Below are 24,427 nucleotides of genomic sequence, written 5' to 3' on the forward strand. Positions count from 1 at the left end.
GAGCTGCCATATACTATTATGGAAAAGGACAAATATATAATGTTGAATGGGGGGAGGTAAGACACAAAGTTACCTATGTATTATACCTATGTATTATATAAAATTGACCTGAAATTGGACATAAAAAATAGCATATGTTATGGCCTGAATATGAAACTCCCTCAAGGCTTGTGTGCTTGGTCCCCAGCTGGTGGCTCTAATTTTGAAATATTCTGGAAATTTCAGGAGGTAGGGTCTGGTTGAAAGTAGATCCCAGGAGGGTGACTTTGAAGTTACACTAGGCCCCCAGTGCGGTCCTTACTCTCCATCCATTCTAAGTAAGTAGATCAGCCTCTCATAGAACATCTACCAATATGATGCTCCAACCAGGCATCCAGACACTGAGCCCTGGAAACTGTAAGACAAAATAAAGCCCTCTTCTCTGTACTTGTTCTGCCGAGAATTTTGGTCATAGTTTCACAAAAATTACTTTATACATCACAGGGAGAAAATCGGGCACATAATACTTAGCTTACTGGAACCAAAGCTGAGTGTTTCTACTTTTCTCAAAACTTTGTGTGTGTGTGTGTGTGTGTGTGTGTGTGTGTGTGTGTGTGTATGCATATTTGTATGTGTGTCTGTTTTATATGTATATTGTTACATATATTTATAAGTATATAGGTGTACAACATACTGCTTTTGTTGTTTGAAGCAAGATATTGCCAAATGAGTTTTTTAAGACTTGTGACAAGATTAAGATGTTTGTGAACAAGACAGAGAATTTTGTACATACATACAGATATGTGTGCATACAAATATATTTATGCACATATATTTATGTATATGCACAAATATACACATATATGCATGTGTATTACACACACACATATATATGTATGTATGTGTGTGCATATATATGCGATATATGTATTACTGGAAGAAGCCAAAGGAGTGAGGAGGTAGAAATCCTGGTGCTCTGAGGCCGGCCAGCCTAGCCAATCAGGAAGCCCAGCAACAAGAGACCTTGTTCCAAAGAGAGGTGAAGGATGGTAGGTAGAAGAACTGACATAAGCCTCTAGCCTCCACATTTGTACATACACTCACCCCACACACATGGACAGAGGAAAGAAAGGAAAATCCAATTACACAAATATACCAAGGACTAAACGGTATAAACCCATCCGAAATTGCTCAGCAGTTAAAAGAGTATCTGCTGCCCCTGCAGAGGACCCGGATTTGCTTCTCACACACCTGGTAGCTCAGAACCATCTCTAACTGGGAGTTCCGGGGTATCTGACTCCCTCCTCTAGCCTCTGGAGGCACTGCCTGCCCCCAGTGCAGGCAAACCCAAATGAAAAATAAATACATCTTAAAAATGAAATCCATCCATAGACAAGTAAAAATGGCGCTCCGAGTTGAGATGAGTGAGCTTTGCTCTAGGAACAGGGCCCTTCTTTTCTCTGCAGCAATTCTAGATGTAAATCGCCACTTTGTTCTCCTGCTTGCTCTCACAGTCCTCTTTGATCGTGACTTCACACAATGAAAAGATACTTCCTTGTGCGAAGCAAGCAAGCGGTTAGCTTCGCATAACCCCGGACAACAAAGGCTCTCTGTGAGGATGAGGAATTCCTCTTGGAATACAGGGAAGGCCCCCAGCTGAACCGTATCCAAGGAAGATGTTGCAAAGCTTGTTGGGAGAAAGGAGCCCTGCGTGAGCTCTTTTCTTGCTGTTCAGATGTTGGCCTTGCTTAGGGTTGGGGGTGGGAGGCCATCAAAGGAAAACAGAAGCCCAATCTGAATGTGTTTGCCAATTACAAGGAAAAGCGCTGGTGCCAACTCGGGCTTATCATGTTCAGAATTTAATGCTTTTGGAAAGGAATTGGTTTCCTTCTCGTGAAAAAGAACAGAAGGTCATAGAAAGAAGACTGTCCACTTTGTGATACAAACTGAGGCGAAAACCAATCTACAATTAAGTCACGGCTGGCTCAGTTCACCTCTGTCATGCCCACCAGAGCCAGCGCGGTGCCACCAGTTAGAGACTACCAATCTCATGGTTCGGCTTTAGCATAGCATTCAGGTCCCCTCCTCACCTAACCTGAGCCCATCTTCTAAATTTGTGCCCTACCCAGCCTCCTTTTTGCCACCCACAACCCTTCTCCAGGCACCAATCTCACATCCTTCCACGCCCCCAGGCCTCATAGGGTGGGCTTAAGGAATGATAAGAAACTACGTACGCATGCGTCTGGCATGCCCGAGGCCGTTATAAATGTTCCGACCTTTCTCTTCACCTTTGCTTATGCAGAAATGCCCCTTCCTATTACAGGCACTTGAGCTCTCTGGTAATGACAAACCAACTAACAAACAAACCGGAAGAGTGGGTACTAATGTTCAGGAGAGGTAAGGAGTGCCACCCCTCTTCCGGAAGAGGGACTCCCATAGACCTGCCTCCTCATTGCATGCCAGTGAGGAGCAGCAACAAGAATGGCAGCTGCAATATTTGTACCTGATCGCCTGCCGATCCTGAGTCACCTGTGATCGGTATACCTCAGCTGAAGGAGCAAAGGCACCGAGATGTTGGGAGATGAATTCCAGGCAACTTTCTGGATGTAGGCCAAGACCAATCTTTCCAAAAGAAAATGCTGTTTTAAAGATGTGCAGATTTGGAGCTGCTAGCTAGCTGCCTTCCCCAGCACATCCATAGGGAGCCAGTGCTCGGGGGGCAGGGGTCGGAAAAAATACCCCTTCGGAGGTGGAGGTCGTAGGCTCCACCTGAGAGCTAAACAGCAGTGTAGAGATACTATCCTGTGGGCAGTAACCCCGGGATGCCAAACAATATGAAACTGTTTCCCAACAGACAAGGGACCTCATAGGGTTTAATGTCCTCAAATGTTCTGGGAGGAAACCAAGCCATTGGGGAACCAAGCACCTAACTCTACTTAATTCTCAGTCATTTATATTAAAATAATTACATGTGGCCCGCACTTACCATATTGGACCGTGTAGCTCTAGAACATTCTGAAGGGTTGACAGCACTTTGCCCGTAACCTACATCGATAGGTCTCAGCTTACTTATTTACGTTTTATCTTTAAGCTTTATGCATTGCAATGAAAAGAGGATTTTTCAGAGTATTGATGGGCAAGGAGGCCCGGAAAGACATAATATGCATAAAAGCTTGGAGGCAGGCTATCATGGGCGTGGTTGAAACAGCAAAAATACCAGGCTGACTGGAAATAGAATTAGAGTTTCCAAAATAATCGGGGGAAACTATGACTATTGCATAAAGAAGCCTTAAAGGCAAAATTGAGGATCATAATACCTTGACAGGCGCCATACAGTCACGCAAGGCTCCCTGCCCACGAAGGGCTTGATGAGAGCTTTGCTTTACAAGACTGGTACCACCCATGTAGTGGATCCTGGCTTAAAATCACTGTGCCTTTATTTTGTATTCGTGTGAGTTGTGTGCACATGTATTCCTTGTGTGTAGGACGCCCATTGAAGCCAGAAGATAGATCACCTAAAGCTAAAGTTACAGGCAATCGTTAGGTACGCATTGTGGGTGCTGGAAACCCAACCCCGGCTTGGGGCTTCTGGAAGAGCAGTAAGCACTCCTTATAACTAAACCTTGTATTTTAGCTACTGCTATCTCAAAGGGTCAGCCCTTAAGCACACCTGCCGCTGTATTCTCCTACATCCAGCTATTCCCCATGAAGCTCCGTCTCTATTTCTAATATTCGTCTACCCATCATGGGATGCGCTCTGTGGTGGGTCCAGGAGAGTGACCTATTGACCTTTCATGCTTTCAGTCCTTAGCAGGAGCCTGGCTCAGTAACATCTCACTGTACACGTGTAGGCATTGAAGAGCAGCCTCCAGTGGATAGTTCAGTATCTTTTTCAAAGCAAAAACAAGACATCATCAATTCCTCTGAGATACCACACCAGGGAATAAGGTCGGGGTCCCCAGCACGAAACTCTTGCAGGGGCCCCCTCTCACAAATATTTACACTCTTCCTTTTACTTCTTTTGCCCCAGACCTTTCTCCCCACCCACGTACTGGGGTCTTTGCTCTTCCAGTCTTTCTTCTTGGAGTGTAGCAGACCTCAAGTAAACCTTTGGCCCCTCAGGGTCTTCAGGGACTTGCTCTTTAAACATCAGGAATGCCGAATGTTCATCCCACCGCCCAGGAGGTTGGCACTCTATTGGGTAAGCCGCACAGCAGCTACCGCAGCTTCCTGGTACCTTGACACAAAGCAGGAGTTCAGGATTCTTTGTTGGCTAAGTAAACAGCACCGCTGACTTCCCTTTTGTCACGCTGCTCTGCCTGAAGGCCTTCCGGTCATAACTGGCCCACACTGGTTTCCCATCCGCCTGACTCAGATAGTGTCAACACCTCAACTGCTCAGCTCTCGGTGTAGCGCCTCCCCAGGATGTGTCCGGTGTTACTTGTGCACGACAGACCATCTCTCTGAGTTATGTGTAAGCTTTCTTGTCGCCGTGCTTGCTCCCTGAATGCGTGCACTTCGCCTGGCTCATATTGTCCTTATGTACCCATAATAATGGTGATAAATGATTAACAGTATAGTCAAAATTAAGAGCAATCGGATTAGGGATATCCAATTGATGTTTTCAATGTTTAGAGAAACATTAGATAAAAAAGATGAACACTGGGTGAAAATACACAGCTAACAGAATGTGAAATTGAACCACTGGATGTATATAGACATCCAGTATTGTATAGTATGGTATGTCAGAGTTTATTATCTCATTAGTTACGTGGGAGTAGAATAAAAAGCATGTCTTGAACATGTGTCTGTGTATAGTAGAGTGTTTTACTAAACAGAGAAGTACAAAGCTAAGCATTTCTTTGCCTTCTAAATCCTGTACATCATTTTCATTATAGGCAAAAATGTTTTCTAAATCGTGTATTTTATTGAATGGTTATACTTTTACTAGTCAAAGCATAGCTTGATATGTCCCTAAGAAGAAAATTCATTTCCTCCCTCCCTCCTGCTCGCCTCTGTACCCATCAGTGTGGAGGCATATAGCCATGCAGTGTTCACTAACACTACCTACAAGCATGTCAAATGTTCAAGCTGCTATAACAAAACATCCTAGACTGGATGGTTTATCAACAACAGAAACCCAGTCTCACAGTTCTGGAGATGGGGAAGTCTAAGTAAGATCAAGGCCCTAACAGACTGCTCTCTGCTAAGTCCCTAGATTACCATCTTCTTGTGATCTTGCTTGGTGAAGAGCCAAGGGCCCTGGGGCATCTTTGTAAGGACCCTGCCTCCATGATCCACTCACATCCCAAAGGCCCCACCTTGACACCGGGGATTGTTTTCAACGTCTAAATTCTGAAGGGAACCCAAGCCTTCAGACAGTCAGATGTTGTAGATAGATAGCATTAACAAGTCCAGCATGCCCAGTGTGCAATGAAAAGTCTACATGTTATGCCGCTTAAATCTCATTACAATCTCATTTTATAAATGGGAACTCTGAGATGTTGGTTAATTGTTAATTGATTGCTAAGTGCCTGGAGCTGGGCTGCCAAGTCAGGCCTAACAAATCTCAGGCTTGTCTCTTGCCTGCCTGGGCCCACTGTTGCAGGCTAAAACCCCCACAGCAACGTCAGTGTCCTGCGCCCCTCAGGAAATGCCTCCTTGGGCATTGCCCAATCCCACTGTGAAAATGTGGTATCCCTCAGTTTTCCACTTTGCTGTTGTTTCAGGAAGAGCGGTTTAACACCCAGAGAAGCCTAATGGACAAGCGCCCCAGCAGGTAAGCCAGCAGTTTTCAGTTTATGCCTGGTTTTGGGTGGTCTGTTCGCTCCACTTTTGGCTAAATTTTATATCACTCAGAATGGAAATTCTCTTTTGTTTCCAGTATCATCGGAGCCAGTGGACAGAACAAGTCCCCAAAATCTGTTTCTTTCTGGCCCATTCAGACTTCCATTCAATTATGTGATTTATATATTTTTAAGGTTTTGTGGGATTTGTTGTTGTTATTTTTAGGTTTTTAATACTTTATTTTACTGGGGGGGGGAGGGGGCACCCATGCACGAGCCTGTGTGGAGATCAAAAGATAACTTGTGGGAATCAAGACTCTTCTTCCACCACATGAGGCTTGAACTCAGGTCCGTGGCCTTGGTAGCAGCACACTTACCCGCTCAGTCATCTCGCCGTGTCACGTCTCCAAGTCCTTGTGATTGCCTTTTCACTTTATGAAAATTAAAAGAGAATTAAAAATGTGTGTGATGAGACCACACAGCAACCAAATCTTCACATGGGAAGACTTCCAGTTTCCCAAGAACCTTGGGACATCTCCAGTGACGGTCACACTGGCTCTAGGGTATCATCCCAGGACTGTAGCCTCAGACTCCTCGGAATTTGTGAGGAAGGCATTTTATTTAGGCCTCATCCCAGACCCCTATACCAGAAACTACCCATAATGCCCAGCCCCAAGTGACTCCAGTGTATCAGTCAGTTGAGAGACCAGGTCCTGGGTTACACCTTCTATTTTGGTTTGAATATGAAATGTGTCCCTCATGCTCTCTGTGTTGAATGCTTGGGACCGCTGGGGTGGAGGTATTTGGGGAGGTCCTAAATAGTTTTGGTAGGAAACTCCTAGCAGGAGGTAGGAGGTAACTAGGGGAGTATTCTTGGTCACTAGGGCGTGTCCTCTTTGGCCCGCCCCCTGCTTCTTGGCTGCTCTTTGGTCGAAGAGAAGAAAACCCAAGCAACCCATCCTGCTTTCCTTCCGTTTATTTCTGGCTCTCCTCTCCGGCTTGGCTCCCTTACCAACCAACTTGCAGGACCATCCTCTCGATTTCAGCTCCAGGACAGCCAGCTCCACGTATCTCAGCCATGGTACATCCATTATCCTTGTTGCTTCTGACAAGTTCTAGACTGTCATGCTGTCCTGTCTCTGCAGAGCTTTTTCATTCTTTCAGACCCACGTCATCTACCTGTCTACCCTTCCTGCCTCTAGTCGCTCAGCATCATTCAATACTGTGCACCCAAACGTGTCTCCTTTCTGCACTCGGGGAACCCATTTCATCTACATTTCAATCTCTGTTCGTGGCTGACTCCTGGACCATTCTATCCATCAACTGTGGGCTCTAAATAATGAGCTCAGGCCACCATCTCTCAGGCCACCAGGTTTCTCATCCTCAAAGGTGTCGTGTAACTGGTTCTGGTTGCTTCTCTTGAGCAGCGTTAGATTCTCCAGCTCCCCAAGGGCTCTCATCTAACAACTAATAAAGTAAATCGGTTTAAGTTTATGCTTAAAAAACAAAGTGATTAGGGAAGGTCCTACGTAGATGTGATAATAGGTGTCTAAACTGGGTAGTGAGATGAAAAAGCAAAGAAAATAGCCAATGACGAGATCCGGAAAGATTTGAAGAAAGCTGTATGGCCAGGGAGAGACAAGCAATGGTGCCCTAGCTGGTTGTAAGCTTTTAAGGGCAGGCATTCTTAGCTCTGCAAGGTTCTGGGTGTCCTTAACTCTGCAAGGCTCTTAGCTTGCAGTGAGTCACTACAGCCAGAGTTTACAGCTCACTACTGTAATCAGGGACTTCGTGGATTCCGAACCACAATTCCGGGTCCCCGTGGGTCTCCCAGCACATACTCGGCAGCCCATCAATACACATGCCTTGTCTTATGTTTCTCTTTCAAAGCACCTCATTTGAAAATGTGGCTAGTTCATCCTTTAAGCTAGTTCGAGGCTAGCAGCACTGTAGCTCACTCCAGGATGAACCTTATCTGTTGCATGTGTTTCCCCTGTGAGGCAGACTCAGCTTTCTTTAACTTAGAGCCCCAGGATAGCACCTCAGTGCTGTGCCTGGGGGCTTTAAACAGTGAAACCAATGGGGAAAAAAAAGGAACACAAAATGGATGGTAGAGATGCACTTACAGAGAACAATAATTCAGCCAAGGAAACAGAAAACAACCTTGTGTGAGCTCAGCTAGAAACATCAGTATCAGATGGTTCTCATTTTTACTGTTCTGCGTGTGCCCATGTGCCTGCATCGGGTAAGGACTGGTGTTCAGGTTACTAATAAATTTTAACAAGTAAGCAACATTCAAACAATGTGGACCACAAGATATAAGATATGAGAATCAAGTAGAGCTGTAAAATTTCAGTTAGCCACTGGTATATGAGAAGCACTACGTAAACTTGGTGTATTTAGTATTGCATGGTATTAAATATCCCGAGGCTCTGAGCATCTCTGGGCAGTTTTAGGTGAAGCAGTGGTAATGACTCTTCACAGTTGTGCTCCAAAAGGACCTGTGGCTTCTGTGTGGCTGATGAGGCAGGGAAGAGACATGAACACATGAGAAGACAGACTCGAAAATAGTGCAGTAATCCGGTAACAAAGAGATCGCTGTGCCCTAGGGTCTGGCATAAGAAATGGCCATGGTAGGAAAGAATGCATCTTACAAGTGAGCAACGTGCCGAGTGGCACGTTTGTAATCCTGGCACTTGAGTGGCTGAGGCAGGAGGACTGGAGTGAGGAATATATAACAAGACTGTTGCAAAGGATTAGAGGAAAGGAGACAGGGAGGGAGGCAGGGAAGAGGAGATGGGAGGAGGGAAGGATTGGATTGTTGCATTTCTACTGCATTCCCCATGGGATGTGCTCTAACAATTCGCCGGTACTGCTTGCTGCCAGATCTCCACGGAAAGCAGCCTTCGGAATCTTCCTGAGGTATCTAAGGAGTTCTTTGCCTATTTCATCCTAGTGCTTCCAGAGCATGATTGGTCATCTAAAGTTTTTTATGGTTTTTCAGTTTGGGGGCGGGTGTTGATTTTTTGTTTGTTTTCATTTGGTATTTTTGTTTTGTTTTGTTTTGTTCTTATTCTTGTTTGTGAAAGACAGGGCCTCACTCCAGGTTAGCCTATGTAAGTTACTTACATATACTTACTATGTAGCCCAGGTTAGCCTCAAACTCATAGATTGATCCTCCTAGCTGGTCATCTATTTTTACACTTTTCTCCCTTGCTGAACTATAAATCTCCTTAGATCCCTGATGTCAAGTTTAGGACTCAGGTGCTTGGGAAATACAGTATTGCATGGATGGGCTGTGGATCTTTCAACATGCAACAGAGGCCTCCCCCTGTGCCTTTGTCATTGATAAGAGGATCTTCCATCTGGAAGACGCTCAGGCCCCAGAACCACGTTCATTATTTTCCATTGAAAAATGATTTTTACTATAATTTAGAAACACTGAACACACAGGGACATCCTAGAAGTACAGTTCTTTTCTTGACCTTTTACCATGCTCCCATCTTGGAGTCCATAAACACATTTATAAAATTAAAGGGGTGGGTGGAATGTCTCATCCGGATGACTCTTTTTGGCTTGAGTACTGTATTAATAATCTCCGGCTGACAGAACGAAATGTCATCAAGTGGGCAGCTTAAACATCTGAAATGTGTTCTTCCCCAGCTTCCGATGGAGGTGCAGAGGTCAGGCTATGGCTGGCAGCCTCAGCCTGACCTCACACAGCTGCTCATGATGGATGGGTGCTCACTTTCTCTCTCCCCACTCCCCCTGATCCTCAGAAAGGCCTCCAGTCCTATCAGATTAGAGCACTCTCCTTAAGACCTCGTTGAACTCTAGAAGTCGGATCTCCCAGTGCAATCACAGCGGATGAGGGCTTCCGCAAGCTCTTTTCAGGGACACTTTGGTTCACATTAGTCACTACAGGACTCTGGAGATGACCCTTCTTTCATCCCAAGCAATGGCCATGTATCTATCATTGTATCTTTGTAACCTGTAAGACTATTCCCTAAGCTTCTCTTTATGGGGCTTCCTCTAAGACATCCGCATTGTTTACAGGAGCTGACTTTTCCCACGTGCTTCGGGACGCCTCCATGGTTCCTGTTATCTCTCAGATAAAGTTGATTATCAAAATGAGACAGACCCTATGTTGGAGATATACCCCAATTCCCCTGTGGTATTTGGATGGATGTAGTGGGAGCATCACCTGTTTCTCCTCCGTGTCTAAGCACCCCCAGCTCTCAAGGATGTCCTCACAACAAACATGGCAAGAGCTAGCATATATCAAGAACTCACCCGCCAAGCTCACTTTGCCAGGTGTCTTAGTCAGTGTCCTATTGTTGTGAAAAGACACCATGACTATGAAAACTCTTATAAAAGAAACTATTAAATTGGGGCTGGCTTACAGTTTCAGAGGTTCAATCCATTGTCATTATGTTGTGAAGCATGGAGGCATGCAGGCAGACATGGTGCTGGAGAGGTAGCAGAGAGTTCTACATCTTCATCCGTGGGTATCAGGAAGAGTGAGACAATAGGCCTGGCTTGAGCTTTCGAAACCCCAAAGCTAAGTGTCCCCCTTTCCAACAACAAGGCCACACCTACTACAAAGCGACCCCTCCTAATCCCTCTCAAGTAGCAACACTTCTTAATAAGCATGCATTTAAATATTTGAATCTATGGGGGGGGCATTCTTATTCAAACCACCCCACCAGGCTTATCATGTGTTTGTATGGAGCCATACTCACAACAGCCCTATGAGGTCGGATATTACTCTTTCTTCCTCCCACTTTGATGTTGGCAAAGCTGAGATTGAGGGAGGATTTGTGATGAACTTTAGGCCACCCAGCTTCTAACAACCCACTCCCAAGCCCACTGCCCGGTCTCTAATGGCAGACCATCTTCTATGCATCACTTTAAGAGGCCATCCTCCTCTTCTAAGCCCCACTAAGAAACAACCCATCTCTCCCAGCGCACCGCACTGCTGAGGTCATTGCGTAGTGTTTGCACACGGAGTAGCCCTCCATCCAGCTCTGCACACCAGCTGGGTGAACACAATCCAACCAACTCCCTGCTTCAGCTGCCCGCAGGTAGCACCAGATGCCACAGGTGGAGGGGCCAAAGCCACAAGACTGCCCCCATTTCATATGCTGGTTACAAACCTGGACCCTGAACATGTGGCCAAGCAGCCATAAATCAAAGTTTAAAGGCAGGGCAATGTTGCAGAACTGAGAGAAATTACTGGGTTATGTACGTTTACAGGTTTGTTACAAAGTATAGTTTGAAGAATTGGATGAGCAGCCAGAGGATGCTGAACAAAGTTAAGGCCACAGGAGCAGAACCTTAAGCCCCATGGAGTTGAGGAACACCACCCTCCCAGCTCACAGGAGCATTTATACTGCACAGGGGCATTTATACAGTTTTGGGCAACCCCTAGTGCCTATGGGATTTGCAGAGTTCGATCTCTGTTTAATTTCCAATATTTATCATCACCCAACATACAGTGTGAACATGCATGTGCATGTGTTCTCAAGAACACACATACATACATACACACATACATACACACATACATACATACACACATACACACATACATACACACATACACACATACATACACACATACATACATACACACATACACACATACATACACACATACATACATACACAGAGAGAGAAAGACAGAGACAGAGTTTAGTGGATGATATTGAACCAATCAAAACCTCACTTGGTGTCTGTGGTGATGGTCACATTCTGAGGCTATCCAGGGGACCCCACTTAAGTCACCTCATAGTAGCATAAACCCAAGAGTAGTCAGCAGGGTTCCTTCCAAATCAAGAGGCCACTGGGACTTGGGAAATTGCATAAGCTTTAGAAGCTCTGTGTCTGGACCCAAAGACCCAGAGACAATGGCCACATCTATTTGTTTTATCATAGCTCCCTATGTAGATTTTATGTGAACTGTGACCAGACCTTCTGGTGATAGAGCCTGAGAAGTCAAATTGATCTTAACAAGTAAAGGGCATGGCAAGTTCTCTGATGGGTCAGACAAAGCTAAAGATGGGTCATGTTGAGCTTGCTTTATGGCTTAAACCAGAAGCCAGGCATGTGGCAATTGCTTATAAACTAGCACTTGGGAGCCAGAAACAGGAACATCCCGAGTTCAAGGCTAGTCTTGGCTACATAGTGGGACCATGTCTCTAAAAACATAAATAAATAAAAATTTTTACACGTGACAAAGAATCCTATTTGAACTATACATATGAAGGCAGAGGGGTCGTCCTTCAGATTTTAAAAATTATCTCAAAACTATTCTGTGAAAGCTCTTCAAGGTATATGAGTCTATAGTCCAAAAGATGAAATGTCATCTAGGAGGTCGTGGCCTGGACCCACCCAAAGCTGGTGGATCCCACATCCATCACTATAGCTCACGAATTCTCTCTAAACATAGTTTGAATGCCATGTAGTTATTCTAAGCAATAGGGTTCTACCTAAGAAGCAGGAATTCCAGGAATCATCTAATATCATTGATGAAAGGCCATGATGGTATACAAGGCTATGTGATTAGCTGAGCTCGCTAGCTGAGCTCTGCCACTTTCTTCAGAGCTATCTATGTGACTTCCTCAACAAACACACTTGGCCCTTTGTCTGTGGGTTCTGCGTCTATAGATTCTGCCACCCACTGATGATGGAAAATATTTAGGAAAAGCTGTTACAAGACCATTGGCACATGCTGTCTTGTTACGCCTTTGATGGTTGCATCTGCAGTGTCTGGAAACTTGTTCACTCTTCCCTTAACAATACAGAATAATAACTCTACATAGCACTCACATTGCTCTAGGCATTATAAATCATCTAGAGGTGTTTGAAAATGCTAGAGGCACGGCCACTGCCTAAAGAATATGGGAGAGTATGTGTGTATTATATGCAAATACTACATATATATGTGTATATATGTGTGTGTGTAATTATATGTAAATACTATATTTTATGGAAAGGACTGGAGCATGTAGGGGTTTGAGAACCAACCATTCCCCATAGATACTAAGGGACAGCTTTCCATCAAGTCCAGGGGGAAATTTGTATCACATACTCTAAGAGTTGTAGATATTTTTCTTAAGGAATTGAGTTGAAGCCCCACAGAGGCCTTCCTGGGCATAGTAAAAACCAGCCTCACTAATAATGGGATCTGTATTAGTCAGAGTTCTCTAGAGTCACAGAACTTATGGAATATCTCTCTATGTTAAGGGAATTTATTGTAATGATTTACAGTCTGTAGACCAACTAACCCAACAATGAACAAGATTGGGAAGTCCAAGAATGTAGTAGTTGCTGAGTCCCATGAGGCTGGGTGTTTCAGATGGTCTTCTGTAGAAGTAGACTCCAGCAACAAGTAAGGGCAAACAGTCCAAGAATAGTGACTCTCCCTTCTTCCAATGTCCTTATGTAGGCTCCAGCAGGTATGGCCCAGATTAAAGGTTGTGTACCACCACACCTGGATCGGAACTTGCTTTGTCTCAGGCTGGCCTTGAACTCAGAGCTCTCCTTGCCTCCGTCTCCTGGGATTAACGGTATGTACTACCTTGCCTGGGCCTAAGCTTTTCATAGCCACTATGCCTCAAAATCCCCATGTCAAGATCCAGGTCAGAAACCTGTTTTCCAGTCTCAAGATCTGGATCACAGGTGTGCCCTTCATTTCTGGATTGTAGTTCATTCCAGATGTAGTCAAGTTGACAACCAGGAATAGCCATTGTAGGGCCTAATAGCAGAGAGGTGTCCACATCTCAGCAGATGTGAGGGGTCATAGTGGGGATTCCATAAGACCATTGAACCTAGTATGAAGGTCCTATGTCCCTTACACTTTTTCTGGGGGTGGGGGAGATTTAGGGTATCTCCTAAAGGGGGACATAGGAGATTGGAAGGAAAAAAGGGAACCTGCCCTGAAGTGACATAGCAGGGCAAGCAGGCTGGAAAAGGAAAGAGAACTCGGTGGAGATAAGTACAAGACTAAAGTCCTCTATGACCACCCTCAGTGCCACCTCTGTGACCTGCCCTACACAGGCACACAGCAAGCACGCCATGTGCATTACATAACGCTGCTTCTTTCAGAAGAATCCAAGACCAGCGACTGTCAAGTGACTGTTATGTAGTCATGTAGCCAATCTTCCTTTGACAACAATACATAATAGGCAAGGTCCTGAAGGGAACAGGAATCACTCCCTTCAAACCGAGGAAGTCGTATGCGCTTTGTGGTCATTGGGTTATCCAGATATGGGAGAAGCTGAGAGCCAAATGAGACAATGCAGTGACATGGACTGTCAGAGCAGGTAGATGTTTCCACCTGCTGTGATTTGAATACTTGACCCAGTTGTGTCCGAATTGTGTTGAACTTTACTGATAGTGCTAAAGGTTGTGGGTGGTAGGAAGGTGCTGTTAGGGCTAGTGGAGTGATATGAAGGAGTGGATTGCTGAGAAGAAGGAATGTCCTCTCCTGTTCTCCTGCCCACACTCACCTTCTTAAGGACACTCGTCTGTGTCCCATCCCTATTTTCTCTCTAAAGAGCACCATGTAAAACCTTCATCCGTGTGCTGATGGAGCAAGAAGGCCCCTGCCAGACGTAACCATTAGATCTTAGACTCCAAATTCTGAAAAGTAATTCCTTTAGTTTATAAATTACACAGTCCATGGGATTAGGCTTTCGCAACAAAACATGTGCTAAGACCCTATCTACAATGAGAGCTGTAGGCAGTCATGAAGGGCTTCTGTTGGCCATCAAAAGCTGCAGGGAGCAGAGTGGCTCCCGGAATGGATAGGAGTCTGTCTGAGGTACAGAGAGAAAGAGATGGATTCCTGATGTCTCTGCTCTTTGCACTCTGGTCCAGGCCAGCACTGCCTTGGGTGGAATCTCGGGGCAAGATTGCTGCAGGGATAGAGTTCCCTGAAAAAAATAGCTGGGTGAAGGAAGGGAATGAATCCAAGAGCAAACCAAACATGACAGAGTATGTTCTTTAAATGACTTCCATATTTTAGGCACTTGAATTTTCTCATTGCTTTCCTATTACATGCCACAGCCTGGAGAAATGGGCCACATGTAAATCAGAAAATGAACTGGGGACGTAACAGTCTGGCATCCACAAAGCACTGAGTTTGATCCTGAGCACAACGTTAAGATAGGTATGCTGACATATGCCTGTGATCCAGCACTCTGGAAATGAAGTCAGGATCAGAGGTACGAGGTCATCCTCGGCTGGACTGTGAGGCTGAGGCCAGCCTAGAACACATGAGACCCTGCCCTCTCCACCTTCTCCCAAAAGGAAAGGAAGGGAGGGATGGAGGGAAAGAGGGAGGAAAGAAAGAAGGAGCAAAAAGGAGGAAAGAAAGGAAGGAAAGGGGGAGTTACAGGTGTAGACAGACATGCTAAAGCAAATCTGTAACCTCACTACTTGGAAGACAGACGAAGGAGGAATGCAAGTTCAAGGACAGCCTGGGCTACAGAGTAAGACCATGTCAAAGTAAAAGAAAGAAAGGAGGGCTAAAAGACAGTGCTATGAAACACTTTTTTTAAAAATGAACAAAAAAAATTGAAGTCTTATGATGCTTATAAACTGCCTGCCTTTGTGTTGGGACTTCGATGGTGATGACATAGTTTTCATCCAAGTCACCATGCTGGCATCTTGATTTGAATCATATCATCAGTCACTATAAGGATTCAGGACCATGTCTCATTGTTTGCTAGGGACTCACCATGCTACAGTGTCCTGAAGATACTGACCTGAATAAATAAAGCTGGCCTGACCCAACCAGAGACAAAGCAACCCAGGGAACTAAGACTGTCTGTTTCATTGAAGCAGTTGGGCAGTTATCACCAAGCGGTATGCCCCAGACAGTATCACCAAGGAGCTGGTAAGAAATGCCAGGCCTTGGGCCCCACTCAGACTCAGGTGAATCAATACAACCCAGTGCCCTCTGCTGCTGTGTCTGCCAAGAACCTGCTTATAAATCCGGACTGATGGAGATGCAGAGCCCCAGAGGGCCTCGAACCCTCCACACTGCAGAAACTCCTCATTCCCTCAGCCTCAGCCACAGAAGGAGACAGCAGAGAAAAACCCAGACTCTCACACTTCAGGGTTTCGTGAACAGTTTTGTGTGAAATGGGGACCCATGTAGAGTCGTAAAGGGTTTTTCCACCCCCACCGAGGTCTCCACACAGGAAGAAATAAACCCTCGCCTGGTAGGAGCTGCAAAGAGCTATTGTAGCATGGCCACTAGAGCTAACACAACAGATGCGCCCGGGCTAGCGTTCCTTGCTGGCCAGCCTTACTCACCATGGCTAGCACCTGCAGGACTTGCACCAGATTCTTGTGCTTTCCTGATTTCTTCTGTGTGCTTCTCTTGAAACTAAACTATTAATAACCACTCTATACTGCCACCTGGTGGTAGGTAGATGAAATAACAGCTGGGAAATTCAAGTCAAGAGAAAAGCAAATTACAGTTTGCAAAAGCCACTGAACATAATCTGGGGAGAAGGTGTAGGAAGGCCACAACGTTGCAAAATAGATAGCAGGAAGTCGTTATGACTAAAGCAATAACCACTTTACTGGTAATAGCTACACTATCTCACCAACTTTTATAGCATTTGTTGCCACTTGAAAGGCTTATTGTAAAGTAGAAAAGGATTAAAACAAGAAAGTCCCTGAACCAGCACCAGACAGATAGTAAACACTCACATGTCAACTGCAGTGTTTATTACATTTTGTTTTATTTTTAATTGCATGTATGTGTCTTGGCATGTGTACGTAGATGTAGGTACCTGCAGAGGCCAGAAGAGGGCATCAGATCCCCCAAGCTAGAGTTACAGGTAGCTGTGAGCTACCAGGCAGGTTGGTAGGAACCAAACTCAGGTCCTCTGGAAGAACAGCAACCTCTCTCAACCTCCTGAAATCTCCTTTTCATCCTTTGCGGTGTTTGAATAAGTACCGACGGTAGTTACTCAGGCATGATGCGAAATGGTCTACATGTTTCATCTCATTGAACTTTCATAGCAACCCTGATAAGTAAGAACTATCACTCTCCCTGATTAGACAAGTGACACTCAGGGGTAAAGTTGCTGGGAGTGGCAAGGCTTCTAAGTGGAGGAAATGCTAGTACGAATTGTCTCTGACCTAAACTGTTCATTGATTAAACTACTAGTGTGGTGGGATGAGTCTTCTCTGTGTTTATTGAAATTTCATAGCACTCCATGGGTTTTTTTTTATTTTTTTTTTTGTTTTTACCCAATCCCACCCTTCATACTTACCTCTCTCTTAGGCATGGTGGTCATGAAAAGCTTAGGCCCAGGCAAGGTAGTACACACCTTTAATCCCAGGAGACTAAGGCAAGCAGACCTCTGAATTCAAGGCCAGTCTAGGACAGCAAATTTCAAAACCAGGTGTGGTGGTACACACCTTTAATCTGGGCCACACCTGATGGAGGCCTACATAAGGACAATGGAAGAAGGAAGGCTCACTCTTCTTCGCTTGTATGCACTTACTTGCCAGCATATCTGTTGGAACCTAATTCTTCAGGATCCCAGCTTGTACAGAAGACCAGTACACCCAGCCCTGAGGGACTGAGCGACTACTAGACTCTTGGACTTCCCATTCACAGCTGCCCATTGTTGGGTTACTTGGACTGCAGCCTGTAAGTCATTACAATAATTTCCCTTAATATGTAGAGACATTCTATAAGTTCTGTGACTTGAGAGAACCCTGACTAATACACCACCCCCCCTCCCCCCGCACAGCGTAGGGAAGAGGAAGGGAGAGAAAGATAGAGCCTGAGGAGCTATAAGCTTTCTCGGGGACACTCATAATTCCATTGTATGTAGCACAGTGCCTGGTACATATAAGAGGCTTGGTGAACACTGCACAAGTAAAGATGCTGCCCGGTGTTGAGTCTGCCAATGGCTTATTTTTCCTTATTTTTCCTTATGTCTGTGTAAAAATGTGCCCACAGAACCCAGAGACTGTGTGAAGTTGGAGTTACAGTAGGCAGTTGTCAGCTGCCCATCATGGGTGCTTAGAGCTGAATTTAGGCTTTCTGCAAGAACAGTAAGGGCTCTCAGTCATGAACCTTTCCCCAGGCCCAGTCAAGCATCTGTCTTAAAGATATAGACTAATTACTAAATCAGAAGGGGTGTCATATTTCGAACAGAAGACCAAGGGAAATGGTTTTAAGATCTGTCAAAATGACTGTCATTTAGTAGGGTAAGGACCACAGCAAGAGACGCATAGTGGTATTATCATGGTATTTGAAAAGAATGTGTCCCCACATGCAACAGGCATAGCAAAGGGTCCCAGGAAGTCCAGGGCAGTAAAGTTAGGCATCAGGGCTTGTTTCTCTTGAGTTCTGAAAGTGGAAGCATGGCAGTGTGCTTTAGACACCCTCTCATGTGGACATCCCTATCAAGGCCAGCTGCGCCAAGGCCATGGAGGCAGTCTTGTGAGTGATGCAGCTCCAACAGACCCAGGGAAGCCTTTCACTGAGAAGTGCCCATGAAAAGCCAGCTGTGACTCCTGAAGAGGTGATGACACTGGCTTCTGTTTCCTAGTCCAGGTATTCCAGAAGGCCCCAATGTCTGCACTAGCTATGGGTTCCCCAGTACTCAGAACCCTCCCCAAGGCCCACCACAAGGAGAAGAGGGGCCATCAGATGACCTCCCCAGAATGGTTTCCTTAATCTGAGACTCTCTCTCTTCTTCTGCTTGTTGTACCTCTGTCCTTATCTTCATGTTCTGTGGCCCTGGTTGTAGAAACCTGAGCCAAGCAAAGTACCAGAGTTTTAGGGAGTGAGATGGAGAGCAGGATATGGAGGAGAGAACACTGGAGCAAAACTTTTCTCCACTGGATCAGGACCATGATTTGGGACCCAGTGGACCTCAGTAGTTTCTTCATGAGCTTGTGAGCACTTTTGCAAGCTTGAGCGAGTTTCCCAGTGCAGGATAGAATAGATGCCATCAGGACTTCTCTTCAGCTTCAAGGAGGTGACATGTAAGCCAAAGCAAGCCAGGGGCGGATGGTAGTGTAGGGCAGTTCTCCTTTCCCACTGTTGCATCTAGACGGTGAGATCTGGAAGAGAGCTTTGATGGCATAGATTTCTGGTGTAGACAAGGACTCGAGAGAAGAGGCTGCCCTTTTGCATCTGTGATGCTGGACATAGAGTTGTGGCTAGGACCCCAACTTCTGACACCCAGGCATGAATTACACCTGGCTAAGTGTCTTGAGACCTCACATTATAGCATTGATGCATAAGACTCCCAATGATAAGGGATTTCCTCTCCATTACAGTTTTTCAAAAGCATCTCACAGCATGGGTTCTATCACTTGCTAATCTACTATGAAGATAAGTTATGTGATCTCATGTTTTAGGGAAATACTGGGTTTACTAAGATAAACCATCCTTTGTTATAATTCTGAATGTGTTCATCTTTAATTGCTACTCCCCCAAACCTTTGTCCAGGGAACCTCCTTTGGGGATGTCTTAATTAGGGTTTTCATTGTGAAGAGACACCATGACCATGGCAACTCTTATAAAGGAAAACATTTCAGTTGGGACTTATAATTTCAGAAGTTTAGTCCATTATCATCATGGAAGGAAACATGGCAGCAAGCAGGCAGACGTGGTGCTAGAGAAGGAGCTGAGAGTTCTACATCTTGATCTGCAAGCAGTAGATGGAGACTGTATACCACACTGGGCATAACTTGAGCATATAAGACCTCAAAGCTCGCCCCACAGTGACATACTTCCTCCAACAAGGGAGCACTCCCTAATAGTGCCCTTTCCTATGTGCCAAGCATTCATACACATGAGTCTGTGGGGGGCATTTCTATTGAGCCACCACAATGGAAAAAAACTGTATGTATGTCTCTATATACATACTTCTGTCCCATCCAGCCCAGTGCTTGGCAATGCTTATTCATATCTAAGGCACATTGCCTATCGAGAAGGTGTAAAGTGGAGTATTTAAGGGTGTGATAGAAGTTGTTGTATAACCTTTCAGCATCTCAAAAATAGCAGAAGCTTAATGCCTTTAGGTAGGAAAAAAAGTCATGCACATGAGATTTCGTAGTCCCCAGCTTGTCTTCTAATTCCTCGTCATCTTTGGAGTCAGCATGCTCTCTGGTTGGGCCCTCTTCTCTGATGTCTTCTGTAGACAGAAGGTTGCCCCTGCTGATGTCAAATGGTCACACTTTGCATTCATTCCTCTTGAGCCAGGAGCTCAGCATCCAGTAGTGGTGCCCTAAATGTTCGGTCACTTTGCCCTCCGGCCAGGTTCTGGGAAATCAGATTTAAAAAACAGATTCTCTTTTCTGAATATTAGCAAGTTTCCCAAAACAGTGTTTAAAATGTGTTTCGTTTCACTACACCCTCTTGTAAATATCCCAGTAGCCTTTTTAAAACTCAGATTATTTCATGGGAGTGACTTTAACATCTCATGCCACGGGACCCTTGAAGAGGCATGTCCTCAATGATTGGAAGTGTACCAAAGGGAGGAAAGAGGCTGTTTTCCAGGCTGAAGGAAGAGAACCAGGTCTTTTCCTCTCCCTCTGCTCATGACTTGTCTTGCGATTTGGGACCACTGGGTGGTGAGCACATGCAATCTGAACAGGGAAATGAGAAGACACTCAATTGGAATGCCTTATCCAATCCAATATCCTAAGGTGGTGCACACAGTCCCACTATTCTGGAGGTGGAGGAAAGAGGATAGCAAGTTCCAGACTAGAGTGGATTACATAGCAAGACTTTCAAAACAAAACAAAACCATACAAGGACCCAGCCCCTTTATCCCCTGCCTGTCACTCACCCATGTTCCTACCTTTGACTAGTGAGGGTGAAGTGTTCTGTGTATTTGCACACCGTACAATGAGGTAGATGACTGACACAAAAGTAGGAGGGGCTTCCCTCTGAGAGGAGGCTCAGCCTAAGGACAGGGCCCCATCTAGGGCTGTTTGGGGCCTCCGACTTGTGTAGACCCCCTGCAGTCAACCACAGCTGCTCTAAGCTCATGAGTACTGTGACTCGCGAATGTGCTCTACAGCCTTGTGCCCCAGCATCTGTCCCATCTTGTTCCCCCAGCCTCCATCAATGAGTCTTACCCGGATCCATTATCATTACTATGAGTGGTAGCAAATGGTGATCTTTCTAGGTCCTGTACTCTTGTGTATATTGGTTGGCTGGTTTCCTATATAGTGACAGAGCTGCCCCTTTCCCTTCCATGCTCCTCTTAATGTGTCTTGTCACTCGCCTTTTCCTCCGTGAGCCAAAATTCTCACTAGTTCTGTTACTTTGATGGTCTGATAGCACTGGACTTGGCCAATAAAACCCCTATAAGCTGGCTCCAAGCGATTACTCTTGACACCAGCTCTAACCCCTGGGTACCATGGTGAATGCTGTCAATTTCTCTATTTTAAAACTCCAACATTCTCCCTACACCCCCACCTCCACATCCCCATTGTAAAACAGGCTTTTCCTGCCAGGAGACTTTACCACTAACTAATGTGGCCATGGCCGTCTTCAAACACAGGGCTGTTTAACTTCAACACGAAACCGGGGCAGAATCAAGCAGCATGTGGGAGTGCAGGAGCAGGTGGCGCCAGCAGTGGTTAGACTCAACCACGCTAATGGTATTTGCTTTTCCCTTGTGTAAACCAAACCCTGGCTGCAGAAGATGTCCCCTTTGCTTCCCTGTTGCCATGTATATCGCTCCAAAGACAAAGCACATTTTGAGTCCCCTTAGCCATCAAGGGCTCCCACTGTAAGTTAGGCAGCTGCTTCTAAAAGACAAGCAGGGGGAAGGCAGACAGCCTGCTCCTTCAAGGGCTGGCGTTTTTCTACTTCTGTGTATCATGCCAGAGGACAGATGTTTCCCTTTTGCTTGCTCCACAGAAGATATGGATGGGATATTGATGAAGGCATGGGGAATGGATCGAACTTGATCTGATATGTGCATGAGGGAGACTAATTGCAACTATGGATGTGGGCAGGCGTGGGGTGGCGGTGGTGCTGAGCACATTGACCCCTCCCCTTTTCACCTGCGGGGGCTGGGGGGTGGGAAGCGGTCACACAACCTTGAACATTCAAGCCAGCCATTTGAGAAAGGAATGCCATCAGGACAGGAAATCACAGAGTGGGAAAAGAAGGGCAGGAGGACCTGAACCAGGAAGAATGTCCCACCGTTCAGGTTGGTACCAGACTCAGAAAGCATGGCTCTCTGGCATGGGACTGGGCCTGAAGGAAAGCCAGGAAGTGCCAGGAAGTGAACCCTAAGGGAGTTGGTGCTGGAGAAAGACAGGAAGCTGACCCTAAAGAGGGAAAGGCTACTCACAGAGCCCCAATGGAAGGGTTTGGGAGAGCAGTGTGGATCCTGTCTTTCCCTGGCAGAGAAGAGGAGAACCTCAAGAAACACTTAAGCAAAGGAAGGCCTTGGATTCCATGCCCAGCCTCTGTCTATCTGCTGCCTGCCTTGGGAAGCCTGTGGTTTCAGAAGAGGAAGGTTGCATCCCAACCACTCTTGGATTTCTAAGCAATTGGCTCTGTGGTCTGAGCCCAGCAGAAGGTTTCAAACTGCACCAGGTCATGAGTACCCCAGGACCCCAGCAGCCTCTAGGGCACTGGGAGGTATCATGGAAGTTGTTGACCAACTGCCCCTCCTGCCTGCCTTGGCTTCTTTCTCCCTCCATTTCAGCTGCTAAACTAGAGCTCCCAAAGCTGACCTAGCGACTCACTGATAACATTTAACAGTGCCTCAGTTATAGGACCATCTGCCCAAAGCCGGCCTACCTGCTCACTGATAATATTTCATGGTGCCTCAGCTATTTAAACAAGGTTCCAAAGTAAACAAAGTTGTTTATTGCAGGTCAGGATTTCAGAGTCAGTGCTGAAATGGGAAAGGAAAGAGGGGAGGAAAAGAGGGGCTGGAGGGGGTAAAAGAATGAGCATAGCACTTCTTAATCGAAATGATTTCTCCACTTGATCTGCATTACGAGCAGAAAGGGAAGCAGAAAGGGGAGCTGGATCTAGGTGTGTAATCCTAGAAGCTACTGAGTGTGTGTGTATGTGTGTGTGTGTGTGTGTGTGTGTGTGTGTGTGTGTGTGTGTGTACATATGTATGTGTGTGTGTGTGCACTTATGCCTGTGTGTATGTAGGTGGGTGGACACACGTAATGCTATTTAAGCCTCCCATTCCTTCTTTCTCTGCAGTGCTGTTTGTTGTACTTGGGTCTGTATATGTTTTGCAGTTGATATCTTGATTGACAGACTTGTACCATTTGGTCCTTATTGTAGAACCAGCAACTTCTTGCTGTTGCTAAATGCCTGTGTCATGGCAACTCTGCTGCATGTTTTCCGGGTATTAAGATGTGCATCTTTTTAAAATACAAAGAAGGCTCGGAGAGCTGACTCCATCCTGAAGATGGATCAGAAACAAATCTGTGACATGATGTCCTCCATTAGTAGCAGCTGCAAGGGAGACAAATGAAAGATAGTCAAAAGGGAAGAGGCAGAGAGACGGCTGTGTGTCCAAGTGGGTCGACAAGTTCTCTGTCCCAGCGATTTGGTGCTTGGGGCAAAGGGTGTTGTAGCCACTTCCTGTGCTGCTGGAAACACTGCTACAAACTTGGAGTTTCCAGACAAGGACTCAGAGCTCCTAGAATTGGACAGTGGGTTGCACTAAAGAACACTAAAGGGCCTGCTTCCTGGCGAGTTACCAGGAATCAATGTGGTTCCTGTCCCCTGGCAATCCCTGTCCCCCGCCCCCTACTCACTCCAGCTTCCACATCTATAGTCACATGGTCTCCCCTTTATGTCTGGGACCAAATCTCCTTCTACCTTTGGCCTAGGGGCACAAATGTAACTGGATTTCAGAATCTCCCATATTAAGTTTCTTAACTTGATCACCTGCATATTTGTTTGATGGCTTACTTTGGCCATTCACAGATTCTGTGGATTCATGTGCTCACATCTTTTAGGAAACAACTTTTCTACTTACTGCTTGGGATTTTATTTTATCACTATATAGTAAATCAAATCCCCTGTAACCATCCAACCAACCAATCAACCAACCAAATAACCAAATAACCAATCAACCCACTAACCAACCAACCAACCAACCAATCAACCCACTAACCAACCAACCAACCAACCAATCAACCAAATAACCAACCAAATAACCAACCAATCTTTCAAACAACTAAGCAATCAACCAACCAATCAACCAACTAACCAACCAACCAACCAACCAACCTGTAGTTCATAGCAGCTGCATCCATTTTCCTTATTGGCTGAGGTGTATAAAATATCATCCTGGGGAGTCTATGATTGAAAGAAGGAAGGAAGGAGGGAGAGAAGGAGAGACATAGGCAGCTATAAGCAAATCATCTCTCCTCCAAATGAACTTTACAAACAAAGGCACTAGGCTAAAGGTCCTCGTGTTCATTTGTCTTCTGAAAGGCTTTGTACATAAGCAGAAAACTACTTCGAGGTCCTCCTGTATTGGCATTTGAAATTCAGTTAAGAATTCAGCAGGCCAGGGTGACCTGCTTAACATGGAAAGAAGATTTTGTTGAAAGGGAAGTGATAGAGAAAACCCAACCTGGGAAGGGGTGAGGCACAGTGAGCCAGTAGG

The 24,427-nt window shown here is 45.6% G+C and overlaps 2 protein-coding genes across 4 annotated transcripts in view; one reads left to right on the plus strand and one right to left on the minus strand.

The window, feature by feature from the left end:
* 0610040J01Rik (RIKEN cDNA 0610040J01 gene) overlaps positions 1-24,427 on the plus strand; it is an 87,970-nt gene that overhangs the window by 59,085 nt on the left and 4,458 nt on the right. Inside the window, exons 2-3 of one of the 3 annotated variants that reach the window (XM_011240792.3) lie at positions 5,709-5,758; positions 17,304-17,445. The exons of 1 other annotated variant lie outside the window; for it this stretch is intronic. The gene's annotated coding sequence lies outside the window, so the exon portion shown is untranslated. The remainder of the gene's footprint in view (positions 1-5,708; positions 5,759-17,303; positions 17,446-24,427) is intronic. One more of the 3 variants, NM_029554.4, reaches the window with a different exon arrangement.
* Positions 18,596-24,427, minus strand: part of Rell1 (RELT-like 1) — a 79,684-nt gene continuing 73,852 nt past the window's right edge. The window contains exon 7 of the mRNA XM_006503621.4: positions 18,596-20,079. The gene's annotated coding sequence lies outside the window, so the exon portion shown is untranslated. The remainder of the gene's footprint in view (positions 20,080-24,427) is intronic.

The sequence above is a fragment of the Mus musculus genome, chromosome 5 (assembly GCF_000001635.26).
Source record: "Mus musculus strain C57BL/6J chromosome 5, GRCm38.p6 C57BL/6J".
In the NCBI taxonomy this organism is placed as follows: domain Eukaryota; kingdom Metazoa; phylum Chordata; class Mammalia; order Rodentia; family Muridae; genus Mus; species Mus musculus.